The sequence below is a fragment of the Metopolophium dirhodum genome, chromosome 3, assembly GCF_019925205.1.
Source record: "Metopolophium dirhodum isolate CAU chromosome 3, ASM1992520v1, whole genome shotgun sequence".
Lineage (NCBI taxonomy): Eukaryota > Metazoa > Arthropoda > Insecta > Hemiptera > Aphididae > Metopolophium > Metopolophium dirhodum.
In genome coordinates this window covers 32,743,580-32,765,952 of record NC_083562.1, presented here as the reverse complement: position 1 = coordinate 32,765,952, position 22,373 = coordinate 32,743,580, and the positions used below count along the sequence as shown (strand labels likewise).

Below are 22,373 nucleotides of genomic sequence, written 5' to 3'. Positions count from 1 at the left end.
CGTCGGAAAATGATATGATTTTTTTGTTTAAGTCTCGGCAAGACAAGTTGAGTATATTTTATTTTATAATGATGTATTTTTTTTATGCCCCTGGTCTATTTTCCTGGTAGAAGAAAATTAGATAGAGGTTTTTTGATTTAATATCATGACGAAGCAAAAAGCATTGAAAAAGTGTGAATATACGACGCCTGTTGGTTTAAAAACCAAGAAAAATGGTGTATATATTATTTAAAAGAAAAAAAGCTATACTTACTGATTTTTTTTTTTTTGATTTTATCAATTATTATTGTGCGCGGCAGGGCATGTGAGTTAGTTATTGATACGGGGTTCATATTTTTAAAACATTCTGAATAAAATATGTACTCTTTAATCGATATTATATAATTAGTAGACGATTTTTGCTTCTTATATTATAATCACTACGTACATTTATAATAATATCACTACGACCGCATTGGTATGATTATTTTTGATAGAATATTTAAACACATTTTGTCATAACCTACGAATACAATTAATATTTAGGTGGTAAAACAATTAAAGTCCACGTACTTCGTGGGCGACCGTCGTTGGAAAGCTTTTAAATACTTTATGACTGTATTGCTGAAGCAGTACTGCCTACCGAATCTACCACGATATTACGTCGTTGTAATATAATCAAATTGTAAAACTCAGCGGAGAAACGAACGAAAAACAGTTTTTTTGATAAATTCGAGTTGATTAAAAACCGAATGCAAAGAATTTACATCCAATTACTCGCACCAGAAAATTGCTCCCAGGCACATTTAAAGCGTTTAAACGCGAGACATGTAGTTGTTTAAGACTATATAAGTTTGATAACTTTAATGGGTCGAATATCGTTGCATTCGAAAATGCTTTATTTCGCTGCACTGAAACTATTTTGAAATTGCATTTTATAAAAATAAAATTACATTCAAATTCAAACGATTTCATATTTTACAGTCAGCTCTAAAAATACAAAAGCGGTATATTATAACAGACACAAAGCTGTCGCACTTTATTTTATATTGTTTTTCTACGTATAACATATTATTTTGTCCTCGGAAAAAAATTAACACGTGTAGAAACGAATTCAAAAACTGCTTTTTAATGAGAAATACAATACCATTGTACTTGGCGTATGCCAAATTAATTATTGGGAAATTGTAAAAAATCAAACTATCAACTCTTTCAAAAAAAAAAAAAAAAAGTGGCTTATTAGTTTTTCCTAGTCTGTTATTATTGATTAAAATAAATGCGCAATAATGTTCAACTCTATAATAGATTTTATACGCATATGTGTTGCTGACACTATACGTCATTCCCCGTTTCGGTACATCGGTTATTTACACTCTCTGACTCTCTATGCAAGTATACATGTAAGCAATTTGATTGATTATCGAAATGTTGGTTTACATTGCAACGAATGATGAACGCCTTCCAAATGCGTGGTGGATTTGGCGTGGTAATTTTCTCAAGCACATTATATCACTCATAATAATATTATCATAAAACATGATATCCTTTCGTTTCAAAATGTAAAAAGAAAACTTTGTAAGTAAAACACACGATGTTTCAGTGAAAGCCGCATATTGTATCGCTCGATCATCATAGTTGAAAAGTACCAACGATGACTATGATGCAGCAACAATATAATATTATTAATTAATACATTAAAATAAAAAAATATAAATACATAAGTATGACCATATGTTAAATAAATGCATACAAAAATTAAAAACTTTGAATGTGGTGAGGGGGGGGGGGGCAGAGAAACGGGTGGACCTGTTTTCGCCCATAATCTATATCCTATCTATATCGACCTTTTACGCGTATAATTTAGCACGGAAAGGAATCTCAGCTGGCAGTGGTTATGAGATTTATCTAACCTCGTAATCAATAATTTGTATTGGTTCGATAATGATCGAATGAACATTTACACTGCCAGTGGCGGCAATGACACCTGCCGAATCTGCGTATCAAAAAGTTGCGATCATATAGCTATGATTTAGCAATGGTTTTTTAGTTTTTACGTACATCAATAAGTATGATATATTGAACATTTTAAATTATCTGTGAATTAAAGTTTTTTTGTTCTCTGAACTAACGACACGATTTATTGTAATAAAAACAAAATAAACAATGCAAATAAATTAAATTTAAAAAAAATCAACAATTTATTTTGTTTGGTTTTAAGCATACCAATGTAATAATTCAAAATCGAACGGTCCGGGTGACGCCTTGTGAACTGATTTTGGCGTTTAGCGAGTCGTTTTAAGTTTCAAGTATCAAAAATTATAGAAAAGCGAAAATCACCGTGTGAAATCAGTAAAATAGAAAGATATGCTGTGTAGCGCGTACATATTTTTCTCGATAAGATAAAAAGATAAATATTTTTGTCCAGATGACGCACAAAACTATACGTCGGGAGGCCTTGTTGCAGTGTCTCATACATATTATTGTTATTTTCGCGTTAATTCGTTGGAAACTTTAAGGCGTGGAATAATAATTATTATAACGACAGACGTATAAAATATTATAATACGACACTGCGAGAAAAATACGGTTTCACTCGGGTAATAGTTTTTATTTCACATGCGCGTTTGATTTATATTTTATAATACACCGACGTATAATTAAGTTATATATAGAGTTCTATACGAAAAGTTTATAGTATGTCTAATAAAAACTTGGTCTGAAGTAATTTACAAGATTTATTCGGTGTGTTTAAACGATATACATGCGCCGCAGTATATGTCAACACACTATATACGTTATATGCGTACCTACTGCACCCTACTGCACTACGCGCAGATTAATTAATTTAAAAACATACAATATTATCATAATTTTTTGACCAGACGGTCTTATGCAGATTGTGCGTGTACCAATCAGAAGACGTGTAACGAAGCGATTTCGTCGAAAGCACAGCCAATAGGGTTTGAACACGCGTTATATAATATCATTACGTGTGAGTAAATATTAATAAACATAATAATATTGTTTCTCTGATTACCTAGTGATTTCATTCATAATAATAATATTAATTTTGTTTAACGTTTAATCAACGTAACGATTGTGTGTAAGAATTCATATTTGCATAAAGTATAATCCTACTCGTACGAGTATCCGCATTTGCACGTATGTATTAATGTTTTACGTTACGATAATATGCTACGTAGGTAGGTGAAATATTATGCATTCCGGCGGGGGTTGGACCGCATCGCAATTATAATTATTATTATACCTATTGAAACACTTTATCGATAGCGTTGTTGTTGTTCTATGCATTTCTAAAACCACCGAAGTAATCGCGAAGGATATTTTCAATTCGGTACCGGCATGAGCTTTTTAAGCCGAAACAGACTATATTATTACGCTTAAAAATGTAAATACAAGAATCACGATCTCCGAACAAATTATCCGGGTTTTTTTTTTGATATATTTTTTTGCAACTGTTTCTAAAATCTTTTCCAAAAAAAATTGAATTCGTCATCAAACACTTACAACGTTTTAATATAATTAATGATTGGAAGAAAGATGTTGAAGTCTCCAACATACGAACATTCGGTCACATTGGTTCCCGTCGAACTCTCATTGTGAGACTTCGTAATGTTTTCGTTTCAAAAAGCGTCGAAAATATTGCGATGTATCGTAATAATAACTATGATAACTCGTGAGGAATGGTAAGTATTCGTAGCCCAATATCTCACTCAAAAATGTTATGGGTATAATGTTTAAATCGATAGGTGCCATAAACATTTAACCACATCAATATCCTATAACACATAATATGTACCACATAATTATTATGGAATTTGTTCAACACCGCATGGATTCGTTAAAGTCCATAACATGTCAACATGTACAGGTAAATTGGTTTTCATAAAATATGTGAATATTCATTTTTCCAATATGGAGTAGGAAAATATGAAACAAAATAGGTCATGGTCTCTAAACCATAATAATAATTTAAACGCTGTTTACCGAACTTTTATAACTCTTAAAAAATCAAAGATATTAATCATCAAATATCGTGTGTATCGATTTTTCGTGTTGATTTGTATAAAGAACATAATCATTTTACTCTAAGTCGCGTTAGGTACGTATTATACAGTGTGTAATGGGACTCTATTTGACAAATATAGCAACGTTTGTAATGGCAATTTGTTAAATAGTCCTGTTACACCTCATATGTAGCTAATGAACGGACAATTTTAAACTTTAAATATTGTATAATCTGTACATTGAACACGTTGCGCAAACAATGGTAGGTTTTGTCGTTAACCGTTACTGAGATCTGGAATATGTCATAATAATACAATTCAGTAATATTTATTCATTTTCAAAGTCTGGGAGAAGTGGCACACTTGACTATCGGTTTAGTATAGAAATTTGTGTGCGGTTTTGTCCCTTTTATTTGTCGATAAATCGTACGGAAACAGCCGCCGCCCGTGCGTATTAGTGTTATTATTATTTTCGTTTTCTTCAACAGGCGGTGATGTGTAATACAATGTATTCGCAAGGTGTTCAGCCATTTTAACGGACAAATCATTTTACCTATAAGTCGAATTCGTTTTTGTCTCTCCAGCAAAACGTAGTCTGAGTGACCCTTAAATTGCGCCCTGCTGAAGCAGCAACAGCACACAACACAACAAAAACGTAATATGTGTCCTGAATGTTAAGTTTAACGTTATATGATAATATAAACGAGGTTTATTTTATCAATAGAGAAAGCGGGTACATAATATAACATAATATAATGTTATTATTTTACGTTTGGGTTACCTACCTTGTTCGTACGCTGTGGAACAGTGTTTTTTTTTTATTCTTCGTTATTTTTCAATAGTAATTTGTATTATGTCACTACGGTCCGCACAAATTTATCTGTCCAGGCGTGCGTATACGTCGTAGACGTTTGTGAGTGTAGAAAAAGAAAAATACAATGAAGGCCGGCAGGACGAGAAGGATCGTGAACAACTTACTAAAGGAAAGGAAAGGTCCCCGGAACCGGGTGCTGTTTTAAAATATTCAGAAAAATCTTTTGGCACGGCGCCAACGGCACTAATGAATCGAAAAAATAAAGGTTTTTTGGACAATAGACGAACAACCCGTAACGTAAATAAATGACCTGGACCTGAGAACGTTTCTTTACTTATCTAGATTGGTGACTTTTCAACGGAGGATGAAAAAAAACAAAGTGGAAGCAGCGAGGAAAGAAAAATTGAAAAAGGTAAAACGATTTTTATATTTCTCTCTCCGCCGCCGCCGCGCGAACGGAAGACGCGATGAACGCCGCCGCCTCTGGCTGAATTTGCAATAAAATAAACCTAGTCGCACATATCATATAGGAAATTTGAATTTGTACACCTTTTTTAGATAGTAACAAATATTATAATTATAATATAGTCGATCGCCATCACACTGATATTAGTTTCGAATGCGAGCGGTTTGAATAGACGACGTAATTTTGTACGAACTTACGAGAAACCTTAAAACGTCTGCACTGCGAGTTACTCAATTAACGTGTTTTATTGCGTTTCACGGGATCGCAATTTTTCGGACGCTAAACTGTCATAAAAAAACTTTTGTAGTTATTCGAATAGGAAAACAAAGTATATATAAATATAGTACCATTGCAGCATAGATGTTGTTTTTAAAGTACATAATCATTTTTAACGTTTAGAATCGTCGACGGAAGGTAAATATCATAATATAATCATATTTTACAGTCGAAAAATGTTGTTGACATCATATTTATATAATCGAAAAATATTATACTATCTTGTGTAGGGCAATATTTTACTGACGGCTGATAAATAGTAAGAACTAAATTTAATTTCCATAAGACCTCCATAAGGTAGGTATTTCCCAATGGTCAAGGCAATGATAAAAATAACCTTTAGTTAGGTAGTAAAATTAATTCAGTATTCAGAACATTAGGGCTATGTTGAAAGTTGATAGTAAGTTAACAAATGATATGATTAACGCTAAAAGTTTATATGGTGAAAAATATTAACTTAACTCAATTAAAAATAAGTTTGTTATTTGTTTTCAATACCTAACACATATGGGTCACACACTCACATATTATAGTATTTGTATGTTCCACAAAACCTTTGAAATGGTTTTACTTACAACATTTAAAATGTATAAATACCAATCGTTGGTATAGGTACGTTCATTGATAACATTTCAGTCGAAAAACTAAACACTGACATTTGCTTAGGATAAAAAAAACATTGGCTACATTTAATGAACCGACATCTATGTGTAGTAAAAATCCCACAGTTCTGCTACCTGACATCATACTTTTTATCGCTTTGAGTTGCTTGCACACACAGTGTTCGTGACTTATTTTTTCATGTGGCTACGCGTGTGGAAGTGTTATATATTATTGTGCCATCTTAATAATTACAGTTAATTCGATCGGTCGGTGGTGACTTATGGCCGTCTTAACTTACAGATACGCGCACACGGTCGATTTATTAGTCTGTTTAGCTGTGGCACACTGACACGTCCAGCTGATGATTCATCAAAATATCGTCATTTGTATTATAATATTGTTCTATTTTAATAGACGGCGCAAAACCGCAGCCCGCTCAACAATAATATACACCTATAATTAATCGTACGAGAAAAAAAAGAGCATTTTACCGCGGTCGGTCGAAACAGTACATTATAATGCATTAAAACGGTTACCCACTGTTATTCCGGACACGGTATACGGATCATAATATACATCTAAAACATTTCGTGGGTAAAACGTATAAATTTCCCAACATCCTACCTACGCGTCTCACTCTATATTTCATACGCCTTAATATTTCCATCCAAAGTCCTGCAGTGATAGTGCTGCAGTTAGGAATAAATAAATAAAACCGGGCAAAAACACCGGCAACGGGTATTTATCATCCCGTATCCGAAATTTTTCCAAACAAACGCGCGTCACTGTTGCAGCAGCCGTCGCAATGGCCGTTGTTGTATTTCCGGTTCTTTTGAATTCCAGACACGGAATGATAAATTTATGTGTTCGAATCATGAACGTACAGAGCTTGATCATCGCATTGTCAAAATAGTAACAAGATTTGATGTGAAATCAATAATTCGGAAGTTCTTAGAAATATTAACACCGCATTGTCAGCACCGAAAAAAAAAGAGTAACGAAGACAGCTAGCGCCATGTAAGGTACAGCAACCGAAAATACAATTTAAAGACAATGCGTATATCATATTTTCTTTTTGTACGTTTGGCATACACGGGGCGGATATAGATTTTTCCGCACCGACGAAAGAAAAGCATCGAAAATATAACATTAACCAGTGCGTGGCCCTGTAGTTATATCGCACAACTCGCATGTAGATTGTTTAAGCTACATAGGTAGGGTACATTGGGTACACGAAAGTCGTTCGATAATCGATATTATACCTCATATACCACGGTCAAATACTTAACACCTCGATTTTGAAATTTAATTCCAAACATAATCAATATATTTATAATGTATACAAGATAATTTTTCAACTATGATGATATCCCCTTTTCATCAGTACGATTATATTATATACATTTAATCTAGGTAACATTTTTAACTAGCGATTTTAAGAATTTAAAATTTTTTCTGATGAGGGTTTATTACGTTTTTTTTTTTATGATACGCTATGTTTTTAAATCTATAATGTGTATAATTCACATCTAAGTATAACCAATCGAATGAATATATTTATTATTTATAAACGCGTCTAAAGTTTATACAAGTTATTTAACTCCTCCACTCATCTAAGCTTACTTAATACTTGTTTAATGCTCGAAATCGATTACATCGATAAGTTTGAAAAGTATACTGCCCCTGATTAAGAAATTTAACATAATATATAAGTTACCTATCTTAAAATATATACAATTAGTCACTATGATAAAAAAAAAAAATGAAACAATTATATAGATATTTTTTTTTCAAAACTATAAACATGGTTATAGAAAATTAGTGTAGGTAGCCAATCAAATCGATTGTGTATTAAACGACCCTCGTGATAAATAATTTGTTACATCAATATGGTAAACTTAAAGTTCACTCTCGATGCACGGTCCCCATGTTTAATTGCAAATAACGCGTCTATTTTAGACCAACGTATGACCTAACTATTGTGACCTGTGCGTTTATTATGCGTTATTTATTGTACGATATACTTTGCTTAAGAGACGTGGAACGTCGTAATACGCGAAATTATATAATAATTATTAATTATACCTTAGTACCCGACACAAAAGTTTCCTATAGGTACTGGATAATATTGGTATATTACCCATGTACAATTGGATAAAAAAAATTCACCGCAATAGCAGAGTTATAGACTTACTATAGTTATTACAGGTGACAGCAAGCATGGTTTCAGATTATTGATGAAGGGATTGGAACTGTGGTTGGGATAAAAACAATAAATTATGAACATTTATTTTTTTTATATCATAAGACCGGTACGAAACTAGATAAGTAATACTAATTTACACCGTGAATGTATAGATTTTTAATCAACAATATTTAAAAAGTCAGGACGTTCAAAATAATACATGCACGTTTTCAGCAAATAATATAATATGATCAATATTAAATCGGAATTCAGAATGCGAGTTCATAATATTATATTGACTACTAAACTTACATATTTTAAGCTTGATTATAAAAAAAAAATAATTCAAACATCATCCTAAACATTTAACAATAGATTAAAAATGAATGAGTATTATTATAAAATAAAATATATTTTTTATATGTCAACAATTATCTGCATGGTTATTCAAGGTAAAACATTTAACCATGATTTGGAAAATAATAGAAAAATCCACAAACCAATATAATATTATCATTGAAATCGCTCCGTTGGTGCGAACTAATTTAATTTTCTCCATCCGAACTATTAAAAATATATTATATTATGTTGTATTGATGTTACATTTGTTGTGGTATTTCTGAAAAATATTTTGGTTCCTTTGAATATGTTCCAAAAGTTTATGTCAACGTAATTGAATTAATCTCAAATCTCAATCTTCTAAACGACGCGCGACGGCTATGAATGACTATAGTATAATAGACATATAGTGGTAAAAATGGAGAAGCGTTTGATGAATTTGATATAATAACTCAAGTAATTAATATTATATTGTTCTTACATATAATTGTTATCCAATCCATTTTTACTGACAAGTCTTGAATAACAATATATTATAATATTTTTTATAAATGAGAACGAGATCACAAGGTACCTAATGTATACAAATCACTGTCTATATATACTGACCCCTGTTGATTATAAATAACGTTTTTCCATTTAATTCACATTAAGACACATTTTTCACGCAATACTCTTTATATTGGCCATTACAACGGCATTTCATAAGTTATATTTTCGACTACATCGATAAGACTTGGAAAGGAAAAATACTTACGAAATTATGACAAATAGAACGTTTGCATGTTAAGCGTACAAAAATATTCAAACAAATTTCAATTATATAATATTGTCTGCACAGCGGAAAGAATAAAGTTTGCGATATTTATCTTAATAAAGATAGCGGAGAGACACAACGAATTTCTTTTGATATTATTACTCTAGCGTTGTAAAATTATTACATAAAAATACTGTAAAATGTCAAACCACCCATTTCGCTATAACACGAAAAAAAAAATTTATGCGTGGAAAAACTTTTAGATTATTGCGACTAATTTTAAAGTGGAAAACGCATAAGGATATATCTGACTGATTGCCTAACATAAATCCGGCGTTTGAAATGTTGGACGCGCATTCAGACAAATAATTTTTTTTAGGAATAGGCACGTCAACACGTTTGTGAATGGAACGCACGTGGTTATATCTATTATATTATTACCAGATATTTGACTTCAAATAATATGTTATGATTTTTTATGTTTTCGAAAAATTAATAATGAAATAATATATAGTATAATAACAACAATATAACAAAACATATTAAGTTTAAATTTCTTTCTTTGTCACTGTTGGCAAATTTGTCTAATAAAATGCCATCTGGTATGTCAGTGTATCTATGAATAGCTAAAAGCGCAAGTCCCACTAGTCTGGATTCTGAAGTTGTATTTCTTAAATACGTTTTGAGTCTTCTCAACATCGAAAAGCTGCGTTCAGCTGTAGCGGTGGATACTGGTATTATAGCTAGTATTTTTTAGTAATTCATACATGTTTGGGTGCATTAAATTATCATTGGGGACACTCAAAGCCTCTATAGCAGTCGTGGGCCTTAAGTTGTCTTCAATATTCTTCCACTTATAACTTGCCAAATTTCGTACTCTGCTTCTATAACGTCATTTAGCCCCGGTAAATCATTTTCGTAAAATTCAACAGCTTTTTTCTAAATAAGAATAAGGTTTTCGACTGCAATACTTGGTAATACATATTATTGTAATGAAGTTATGGTTTCATTGTGAGGTATACATGTATATTTTTAGCCGATACGGGCTCGTATACTTATTGTACGGTGATCGAGACTCGACAACGCGTGTATATCAGTAAATCAATTCTAGGTAAAATAAATCAAAACTACGATAATGCAGCAGTGCCGCGCGTCAAAATTAAGCACTATGTACCGAACTCAAAGGTATAATCGTTATACGATCAAAATCGTCAGACACATTACACGAATAACGTCTTGTTCGTTGTTACTTATAATTCTTTATAAAATTATATTGAACTTTTACGATTTACATCTGATAGGACATAACAAGCAGACTTAATAAACAATTCCTGGATTTTGGGGGTGGGGGGAAGCCCCCTCAGCCTCCCTCATAAATACGCCCCTGATGTCATATAATATTTAATTAACGTATACCGAGTACCGACTATATCTAATATGTTCTGGAGGTATCGATTTTTTTTCAGTGTTTATGAATTTTAATTACATTTTATCGTTTTTATAATTATTATTTTGTTCTTCAAACATTTTAATATCAATCACGACTATCAGCGGCACTTATCAACATGACTAATCATAAATATAATGTCATATAACGTTACTTTTAATGATGTGTTCCTAAAAAAAATAAAGAGGATACAGCAAGTGGTTTGGATAAAGTGTCAGTAAAAATGTTAAAATGTATTAGTAATTTGGTAGTGGATCCTCTTGTTTATATTTATAACTTAAGTATTGAAAAAAGTATTTTTCCTGATTCCTCAAAAATAGCTGATGTTAAACCTTTGTTTAAAAATGGTGATAAATCGATTATGAGCAACTATAGGCCAATATCCATGTTGAGCAATTTTTCTAAGATATTTGAAAAAATTATCAAAGCCAGACTGATTGAGTTCTTAGAAAAAAATAACTTATTATCAAAAAACCAGTATGGCTTTAGACCTGGGTTAAGTACTGAGAATGCTCTTTATAAAGTCACTCAATTTTTATACAGTAATCTAGATAAAAGCAATAAATCATTAGCAATATTTTCAGACATAGCCAAAGCCTTTGATACAGTGAATCATCTAATCTTATTAAACATACTACCTAGCTTTGGAATTAATAATTCGAGTCTAAACTGGTTTAAAAGCTATTTGCATAATAGAAAACAGTCAGTAAAAATTAATGAAGTAAATGGTAACACATATACAATTAAAAATGGTGTACCTCAAGGTAGTGTTCTTGGACCCATTCTATTTATAATATATATTAACGAAATTTGTAATACTAATTTTGATGGGTCTATAGTTACTTATGCTGATGACACTTGTCTTCTATTCTCAGACAAATCATGGGATGGGGTATATGAGAAAGCCTGCAGAGGTTTCAATCAGATAATAAACATTTTAAACAATAAAAATCTATCTCTAAATGTTGATAAAACTGTGTTTATGCCATTTTCAATAAATAAAACAGATTGCAACTTCAATACTATAGCAGTACATGGCTGCGTCAATAATAAAATATGTAATCAGGAAAACTGCAAAATAATTAAAATTGTTGGAAAAATTCGATATCTAGGTGTTATATTTGATAACAACTTAAAATGGAATTATCATATAAACAATTTATTAGGAAAGCTACGTTTTATTACATTTAAATTGATCAAACTTAAAAACATGGTTCCTAAACAAACTATGAAAATAGTATATTTTGCTCTATATCAATCAAATTTCCAATATGGTCTATTGGTATGGGGTGGCCTTCGGGATAACATATTAAATGCACTAATAGTTAATCAAAATAATATAGTCAGAATTTGCCTAGATAAATTCACTCTAGAAGGATCTACGAAAGCCAACTATAGAGAACTTGGTGTTTTGCCAATAAGGTTATTGTATAAAAAATTGCTATTATGAACTTGGTCAAGAAATTTAATTTAGATAAATATCATAAAGAGTCAAGCAATAAAAGAGAATTGAGGAAATTTGATTTGACTGTTAATTATACCAATAAATGTTTTGGTCAATGTTTTGTAGATTATCTTGGACCAACTTTTTTCAATTCTATGCCTTTTGATTTTTAAAAAAAAATATTTGTAGATAAAACGATTAATATTAAAGGCTTGATATATAAATATTTATTTCTTGAGTTAAACAATGAGTTACTATAATTTTATTTTATATTTAAGCTTAATAAATATTAATCTATGAGGTTTTATTTGTGATCTTAGACTAACATGTTTATTTTATATTTCTTTCTTTATCAGTACTTTTTCTTGAAAAAATTTCTAAACTTTATTTGTATATTTAGCTTTATACGTACTTAGAACTTATACTCTATATTTTGTGTATTCTATAATTATAATAATTGTATCATATATTATATAATAACTCTCTTTCTCCAACACAAGCATTGCTTAAAGGAGAAAGATAATCGAAAATAATGTTACTCAATAATAATGTATGTAAAAAAAAAAAAAAAAATATCAAAAAAATATAATTTAAAAACAAAAGCAAAAAAAAAAACTTCAATGGTTCCTAGGCACATTGAATGACAATTTTGTGACAACCTAACGAAAAATAAATACTAACGCAAACAGGTGCTTACGTAAAATAATATTATAATTAATAATACAAACATAGCATATAAAAAAAAATGTAAAACTAACAAATCCTTCGTTGTACACAACGGCTTTGTAGATTTAATGAGTATCGATAGTGTGGGGAGAGAAAACAAATTCTACCTCATTTAATGTGCATCACGTTTTACCGGAACGACTAGCGTCACGCCAAATGGAATGCAACGGATTTACGTTAAAAAATGTCCGCTGGTGCAGTAGAGAAGTAAAATAAGAGAAGAGAAAAGAAAACAGTTTAATTTTTTATAGCTGAAATATCGTAAAACCATTTATTAAAAAATCCACTAGGTATATACTTAAATAGTTTAACCCTGAACGGATTTTTCAAACGACCTGAGTTCGCTTTTTTACTACATACACGTATACATGCTAGGTATACGAAAGTTTGTTAGATGAGTGCGCATCGCTGCAAATTCACTGAAAGTATTCCAAAAACCCGAATCGAATTTAAATTCCTCGGGTTGGGCGACGGTTTATATTTTTCTTTGCACGCGAAAAACGACAATCGAAGACAACGACGACGATAGGACTCTGTTGAAGCATTCGGTTCGCAATATTTGTACGAACCGTAGTCAGGTCCGTGAGAGAGTCGCCTCATCTGTACTAAGAACTTCCAAACCAAACAAACAAACTGTTGATCCCCTATAGAGACATAGATGACCTATAAGATTGTATTTCATTCTGAGAAATGTGGAAAATGGTATTTCGGTCGAACAGTTTCACTCAAAATTATATAAAAAAAACATTTTTAGTTGCAAGCAGATTTTATTATAATTCAAGAATATTAATGGATGTATTATTGTTTTCAAACGTTTCGTTAACACCTTTCTTATAGATTCTTGTATTAATTTGATTGCACATAATATACGTAGGTATACTTTTGAAAATCTGAGTTCGTGAATCGTTTAAATAAAATAACTGCTAAAATATTGACTCGTCATAATAGATTCTTATTTTTCGGTTCAACCATTACGACTACCACAAATAACATACCCCGGGTACAATGTGGTAATGTTAAATCTACATAATAAAAAAGAAAAGTTGAAACGACAAGTGTAATATTATTTTGTAAAAATAAAACTCGGCACCCTTCAAAAATGTCACACACGGCCAACCGCTGTCCACCAATCCTAGAACAAATCCACGTCCACGTCTTGGATACGGCCCCGTAAACTATATTATTATGGTTAGGTTGTAGCTGAAAATAACGGTACGACTTAAACGTCGATGACTGCAATGTAAAAAGTTCAAACGATTATAACGCTGTCGTCTGGTCGGTCCGAAATCAATCCGTTCTTGTGGAGAATATGTTATTATCACAATGTCACTCTGTCGCCGCAGAACGAGTGAAAAAAATTGGAAACAAAATATTACGCACGTTATATTGTTGTTTTTGCGTTTTTGTGTTTTGCGGACAGTTAATTTCGAAAAATAACTTCGCTGCCTTAGCGGGAGAGCGGCGTTTATATATAATAATATCATTATAATGTGGATTTTATACACGCTAATGTGCACGCGTATTGCATAAACTTTGACGTTCAGCGTTCTCATTTATCATTTCGTGTACTTCGACCGCTGCACCGTACATTATAGTCGCGAATGTAAAAAAATACAAAAACGAATTCTTTTGAAAAAAAAAAAAAAAAAACAGACCCGACCACCGCGTATAATAACACTATTATAATACCGGTATAATTCGTTTATGATTATTTGGATCTGTAATAATAAATTAAACGATCTGACCCCAATGCCGGACGAAAAGCATAATAACTTTGTGTTACTATAATACGCCACCGCTGCAGTACTCCCATATACGGGGCGGTAGAAATATAAGCGAACATTAATGTAACAACCGAAAAAAGATTTCATAATTATTTTTATTTTTTGAATTCATGTCCGACTCGCTCGCGATACGATACATATAGTAATGTAGTAATGTAGTTTTCGGTCATAGTCGAACGAAGTTTTCCTTTTGATATACGTGAGTGATTAATGTCTTAGTCGCGAAATGCGATGGATATTTTTCTAAATACATTTTCTAAACGCCGCACGCATATACGCACAGCGTACGCGTTTCGGATAGGTCGATTTTCGATTTCTTCAATAGGTCTTACCCGGCGGTATTAAAGAAACCTATTGAAGTGCAAAAACGCGAGCGATTGAAGGTCTCGAGACCTGAGTTCCGTTCAAAACCGGCATTTGAATGCGATGATATTATTTATCATCGCTTTCAAATTGAATGCACGACGACTACAACAACAATATAATGCACGACCACTATCGACCGCACTCGTGTGAGAAGAGCATCCGACTGACCAGCCCCAGCTGTATCGTGATTTTTATTTTGTGTTCTTTAAATTTTCATTTTGTACCTTTACGGTCGTATATAATATAACAATATAAGTATATCAATGATGATTGTCCGAGTGAAAGACATTTAAAATTCACCATGAATACATTGTACGATTTATTGACATCTTTAAATTAATTTTTATTGAAATGTTTTTTTAATATTTCTGTCAGTATATTTATTTATGGTAAAATATTTTTAATTGTATAGTATTAATCGTTTTACTTATACATACTATTACAATTACAACAATTATTTATAAAATATAATGATAACAATTTAATCGCAAGCTAATAAAGCAAGCTTTAAAAATGAATAGTAATAATAAAAAAAAACAATTTAAGCATTTTAAACTGAAGATATTATTAAAATGTTTCCGATTATATCAAAATTTAAAAAAATTCTATATTAATAACGAATAGATAAATTTTAAATGAATTAGATTTAAAAAAATAGGTCTACCTAATTATATTATGATATTAAAATTATATTAAATTTAAATATACTTGTATCGTTTCCGCAGCGGCGTCGTACGATTATATGTGATAATAAATTATGTACGAAAATATGTGTGACACCGAAATAATGTTACTTGGGCGATTATTGATTTGTCTTCGACGTCATACACAAATATTTGTGTCGTGCTCTCAGACTTTTCAATAACCATGAAATCGATACCAAAATCAAATTAAAACTCTGAAGCCATAATATTTGGATACTTCGAGGTGGAACCAAGTTTTTCGGTTCTTACGAGATCTACTACATTCTGGCGAGTTACGTTTATGTAGATTTAATGTAATGTAATAACATCGAGGAATAACAGCCATCTAAGGTAGGTATATATAACGATATAGATACCTACAACGTACGCCGTTCCGATTTGAAAATATCGCTATACTAAATGTAGCGCTTATATTATGTATGTTATAGGTAAATGATAAAACCTTCTTTGGAATATATTGAAGATTTATTGTTATGGTTTCAGCAGGAAATAGTAAAATGATGAATTCCAACCGGCACGTATAACATTATATGTAAAATATAACATTGTGTTTTCGACTTGTTCTACAGTTACTTTATTTACGGTTGATTCGGTTGAGAATATTGTGGTATAATAATATATACCAGTCGCATCATAATATTATTATGAGGTATAAATAAAAAAAAAACGTGTAATATTGATCGTCATAAATTTCAATAATAAACCCATATCGGTTATAATTTATAAGTTATAGCATTGTTGTGAATGTTAGAAAGTCCGCGGGGGACATACACTAGAACTTATTTAAAAAAAATTCTAAATGGAAAACAAATAAACACGCATTATGAAGAAAAAAATATTATAACCTTATTAGGTGAATCAAAACCCTCGGATTTTTGACAACATGTTTGTAAAATATAGCTTCCGCACTGTTGGTTATGATAAAATTTGGAATAATAAAACAATTCGAGAAGAAACCTATTAACCCGTGTATTTGATTGCTTATAGTTAAGTTTAATGCGAAACGTATTTTATTCAGCCCATTAGCAATGTACGACATCCACACATACGCGTCTTATCGTAAATGGCCGGAGTTAATCTTTGATAGTGCATACGGTCCATCGGGGAATTCTCAGGGTGCCATAAACACATTTTGAGCCATTAAACTTTGTAAACGCTCAAGTGCCATGCTAAACTAAGGTAGGTCAAGCCACCGGTTTATCAACTGTGATTATAAAATATAATATCACGATACAGTTGTATTATTATCGTAAGCGTCTGTCGTATAATATTGTAGACAGTCGTCAACATATTGATATTATTTAATACGGGTGGGATTATTTTTTAACAACTAATTATTTGGATAGGTCAGTCGTCCAGCGAAGCAAGATGTGCTGAGGCGATAACTGTATTGAACACCGCCAAACGCACAGGCACGGGGAGTCCAGTTGTCGTCGTGAGAATCGGCAAGAATACGTCGATTGTACCTAGGCGAGAAGCGCCGATCATAGCACGGGCCAAGTGTTTTTCGATTTAGCGATTTGTTTTATGTGTTTGTTTTCCACCTGAATATAAGTGTTTCCGGCCATAAACACTTGTATGATTTCAAGTCTTCTACGCGTTCTAATTACCTTCTAAAGAGGGACAGTGCTCGGATATACGTACGACGTATATCTACACGGTCAATGAAGTGTATATAAACCAAATAGCACCACGGTACATGGAAATATCCTGATAGTCATTCCGATTTACAAAGAACGGACGTATAGGACCGAAAAACGCACACCGTCGTACCTCATCGACAAACCTAACAGCGCTAATCTGATTCATTCCAAAGAGAGTCATAAGCTTAGAGTGTAAGGTACGAAGGTAAGGCGTAGTAGACTCTACCGCGTGTCGCTCTATACGGGTAATACCATAAAGCTCGAACCAGAAATGTGACATAAGACCTAGGGACCACTAGGTGACAATTAGACCACATGTAAATTTATTGGTGATATCGAGACCTCTTCAGGCGTGACGATAAGACCTTGGAACAATAAGACCACGGTTGAAATTAACACCGACGAGGCGACAATTAGACAACAATATGTAAATTTATTGGTGACATTAAGACCTCTTTAGGTGACAATAGACCACGCGGTCTTATTGTCCCGTGGTCTTATTGTCCTTTTCCCGCTCGAACCCATGACTCCGAGATTAAGTCTCGTGTTCTTTAACCGACTGAACTAGCTGGGCTTAACTGACATTAACGATCGCTTGACATTTCCACTGGACTATAGGTTCATCAAAAATAGTCCATAATATGATTGTCAGTATATTAGTATTAAATCTATAATTTTAAATTCATAAACATCACACATTCATTGAATTTTTCACTACCCATATACCAGCAAGCTATGGCTCGATAGAATATAATTTTAATTAGGGCCCGGATTTTTGGGTCTTACATATTAATAACATAACGTATTAAACAAATGCAATAAATACTTCTATAAGAGTAAAAAGCGTGGACGATTAGTTAAAACGAAATATTTTTGTATAATATTTAGTTTTCTGAGCATATCTTAAAATATCTGTAAATTGTGAGAAAATAGTACTTATAGTCTAATGATACTTATTAGAAGTTTCAATTATTATTTTGATTTTGAGACCTACTTTTATACATTTTCTCATTTTTTTAGAGAATATTAGAGGTGTATCTTGAGTAGGTATTAAAAATAATTGAATTAATGTTTATATTTTATTGAAATTGATTAATTTTAAATTATAAATGGCATTTTTATAAACTTTAATCGTCTGTTAATCATAGAGTTTTTTTTTTTGCCAACACTTCCCTAGTAGCCGGTGAAAAATGACACTACTTATAAAAATAAACAAACGTTGCTCCGCACGTACAATTAAGGAGTTATAAAGTTGCATCCATGCCTTACATCTCAATTTATGAGAAAGAGAAAAAAAATAAATGCCTAATAATATTATATTTTATTGTTCACGCTGAGCTATGCTACGTCTAATAACCGTTGGGAAATCTTTCACTCAGTTCAAGAAAAGTAAACCGAACAAAATTGTATTTCGTTCTTTATACTCCAATCACACAAACAACAGGTGCAGCATCTCGTAAATACGTTCTTATGGAATTTATCACCCGGTTGGTTGGTGTAGTACCTATTTAGTCTTTGGACGGTATAAGTAGCTAGTACATTTCCATTTACAAATTACAGTTTTAAAAAAAATGTGTATGCCATTCAACTATAGATATTTTAATTTAGGAATAATATTCAAATACTGCGTCCAAAATATTATATACATGTGGTTTTGTTTCATCTATGAACTATTATTTTAAATCGATTACATTCGGGATGTTCTTAAAGTTTTTCAGAAATTAAATTTATGAAACAAAACCATCGATTTCGAGACGAAAATTCCGTGATTTACCGGTGTTACAGTGGGCGATCTGCAGATATTAAACCAAATGAACTGTGTTCATTCTGCGTTTCGTAGACAGATATAGATATGTGTTTTCAGCGAAAACTTAGAGCCGTGCCAACTTCACCTTGAAGGAAACGATACAAAGTTTTTTGTGACACTTCCGTCGTTGACAAACGTAAATCATCAGATGTACGATTTTATAGAATTTATGCTGTTTTTGGGCGGCCGCGTCGAGGTTTAAAAATTTAATACGACGCTTAATCTTCTGTAGTGCAAATTTTAGTGTTAGCTGAACGTTTTTTTATCGAAAAATCACAGTCCGTTTGTTTACATATTTACGTCTTTGCAGATGCGTATGAAATATGTTCGTAATTTCAACGGTAGACCTCACGTCATTACCGTGCAGGTGAGACGGTGTGACGACCAAAGGATTTATTGGCATTATGCGTGGTGGTGACACTTAAGACGGACGAAGACGCCACAGAAATCCCATTGTGAATACGCATACAGCTATGGATATTAAATACGTACAATAAACTATATACGATGGTCGTGGTATGATATAGTTCTATACCCACAGGACTGGTACCAGTGATACGAATAAAAATATAACGAGGTATTAAAATGCGAAACCGAAATCTTTTACTACCGTTTTAGACATATTAAACGCTTTTGAATTTATATTCCATTAAAAAATTAAAATTATCATCTTAAACCGATGATGATCCCTACCACAAAAACTAAAATAATACTCACGAATTCACGATGCCATTGGGGTTGCTCAGTTTCAGCAGTGTGCAGTTCGTACTGATAACGTAGTATACTCAATGATAACGATAACGATGACGATGATGATAATAATAATCATAATAACAATGATGATACACACTTCGCACTCCACGAAAACCTTTAGCCCTTTGCCGTATAGCGCCATCCTCGTTGTCGTCGACGACGTTGGCCACACGCCAGTCTGCGAAAATAAGGACGACAACCATGGCGCCAGTCGCCCTCACGCCCACGCGTCCTCTGACCGCCATTGTCCTGGCGGCAGGCGTTTTTATTGTTTCAATTATATAAGTAATGGAAATTCATTACGGACGGCGCCGCCGAGCTCCGCGCGTGGTTGTACGACGACCATCCTGCACGATAACCACACGTACGCGGTATATGGTTATGTGCGGGAAAATACGACGGGATCTTCGCCTCAGTGAACGCTAAATTTTAAAAACGACCTTTTCGGAAAAAAAAAAACTATATATTCAAATACAGTGTGCCCGTCCGTCCTGCAGGGTTGTTACCATATAATATATTATACCGTTATAATATAAAGCGTACATATAATAATGTATATAATATAGTTATCTGCAAGTATATGGCCATTTGGCGACCGAGATATTGTTCACCGTTTTTCCATCATCGCCCTCCCCCCCCCCCCACACACGACCGCCCCACGACCTAAACACACGCTAGATACGGACATTATTGTCTTATGTTAATAATATAGCAGATCATAATATTATTATGTTCGAATCTGTAAAACTTATCTGTCTATTGTAAGTTATTTATATTCAACTTTGTTATTAAATCTGTGTCACACGTACTATTGGGGAATGTGGTTTTCGATGCGTCGGATCACAACGAATGATACGTATTAACTTAAATTGTATAGCTACCACACAGGATGATGATCTATAAGTGGTCTGGTGGAGGTGTTCGCCAGACGGTGTTGCAGCCGTTTTTTTCCATCTAGGAATAATCAAGTTATTTTGGAAAAGGGCATCACTTTTAAGAGTTTTAGTTATATTTTGTAGGTGGAACCAGTAAACGGTTTTAATAACTGTTAAAGTGTATAATATTATAACATCGTAAGAGTTATAGTTCAAAAATGAACTTATTGAAACTTATCTCTACAACAGACTACAACTACTAATGTTAATTGTTTAACGTTGAAAACAATGATCGATCGGACTGCAATAAAAAAGTATCGACAATAGTGACGATATTGTTCAAACCGAGTCTCTTATAATATCGAACGCAAGCAATTGATTGACCTACGAAGCGAATGGACTAGTGAAAAGTGTTTTTTCGTTTGCAATAATCGTTGCGTAATAATATAATAGTAGGTACCTTATAAGAACTTAAAAACCTAAATCACTACTATACCCTGGTCAGAAGTGAACTATGAAGTAGGTAACCATAATATGATCGACATGAGTGTTATCCGGTGTGTAATATACAAATCTTCAGTCGGACGTATATTTTCCTGTTTTCCAATAATTATTGACGGTATGATATTTATTTATTTTAGCCAAATAAATTACAATAAACTACGTTCTAAAACAGCTGATAATTATAGCAACTGAAGGGCTCTGTGCAATAACCAGACAGCTCCATTTTTAACGAAATTCGTATTATCATGATTTCAAATAGAAAAAATTATTATCAGATTTTCTGTGCAAGAACGAGATAAATCCGACTATCCGTATAGAAATTATAATGGTTTTGGAGCTACCTGGTTTTTGATTTCAGGCGAAAAACCAGACAACTCCGGAGCTGTCTTGGTTTTGCCATGAATGTTGCCTATACTGTATTTAACACGTGCTATCGCATATTATGCTATCATCAATTTTCAGTTTTGATAACAGTAATATTGTTAAATTTAAATTATTTACCTGTTTGAATAATCAATAGTAATGTACTAATAATGTTGTCTATAAGGTTGTAGTCTAGTAGACTCTAGTCTGATCTTAGTAGTTTGTTTTATTTTATTATATAACATATATAACGGGGAAGTTTAATATGTACGTTACAAGTAGAAAACTTATATGTGATGGACTTGATGAGTCGTTTGATTCAGAATCAGAATCAGAATTTGATGACGATAATATAGATCCCGATTTTATTATTGAGAAACAGACACCAGAAGCCAATGATATTTTAGACGGTATTCTTGCTTTTGAGACTGACTCAGAGTGTGAACAAGTTCAATAAGTTAAGGGTAATTTGGATGGTCCTAATATTATTGAAGAATCTGATGATGATTA

At 32.4% G+C, this 22,373-nt stretch overlaps 1 protein-coding gene and 1 pseudogene across 3 annotated transcripts in view; one reads left to right on the top strand and one right to left on the bottom strand.

Annotated features, from left to right (window-relative positions):
* LOC132941343 (peroxidasin homolog) overlaps window positions 1-22,373 on the top strand; it is a 432,704-nt gene that overhangs the window by 16,814 nt on the left and 393,517 nt on the right. The window contains exon 2 of one of the 3 annotated variants that reach the window (XM_061009357.1): window positions 5,164-5,233. The exons of the other annotated variants lie outside the window; for them this stretch is intronic. The gene's annotated coding sequence lies outside the window, so the exon portion shown is untranslated. The remainder of the gene's footprint in view (window positions 1-5,163; window positions 5,234-22,373) is intronic. 3 annotated transcript variants of the gene reach the window in all.
* Window positions 9,994-10,467, bottom strand: LOC132940642 (52 kDa repressor of the inhibitor of the protein kinase-like; annotated as a pseudogene).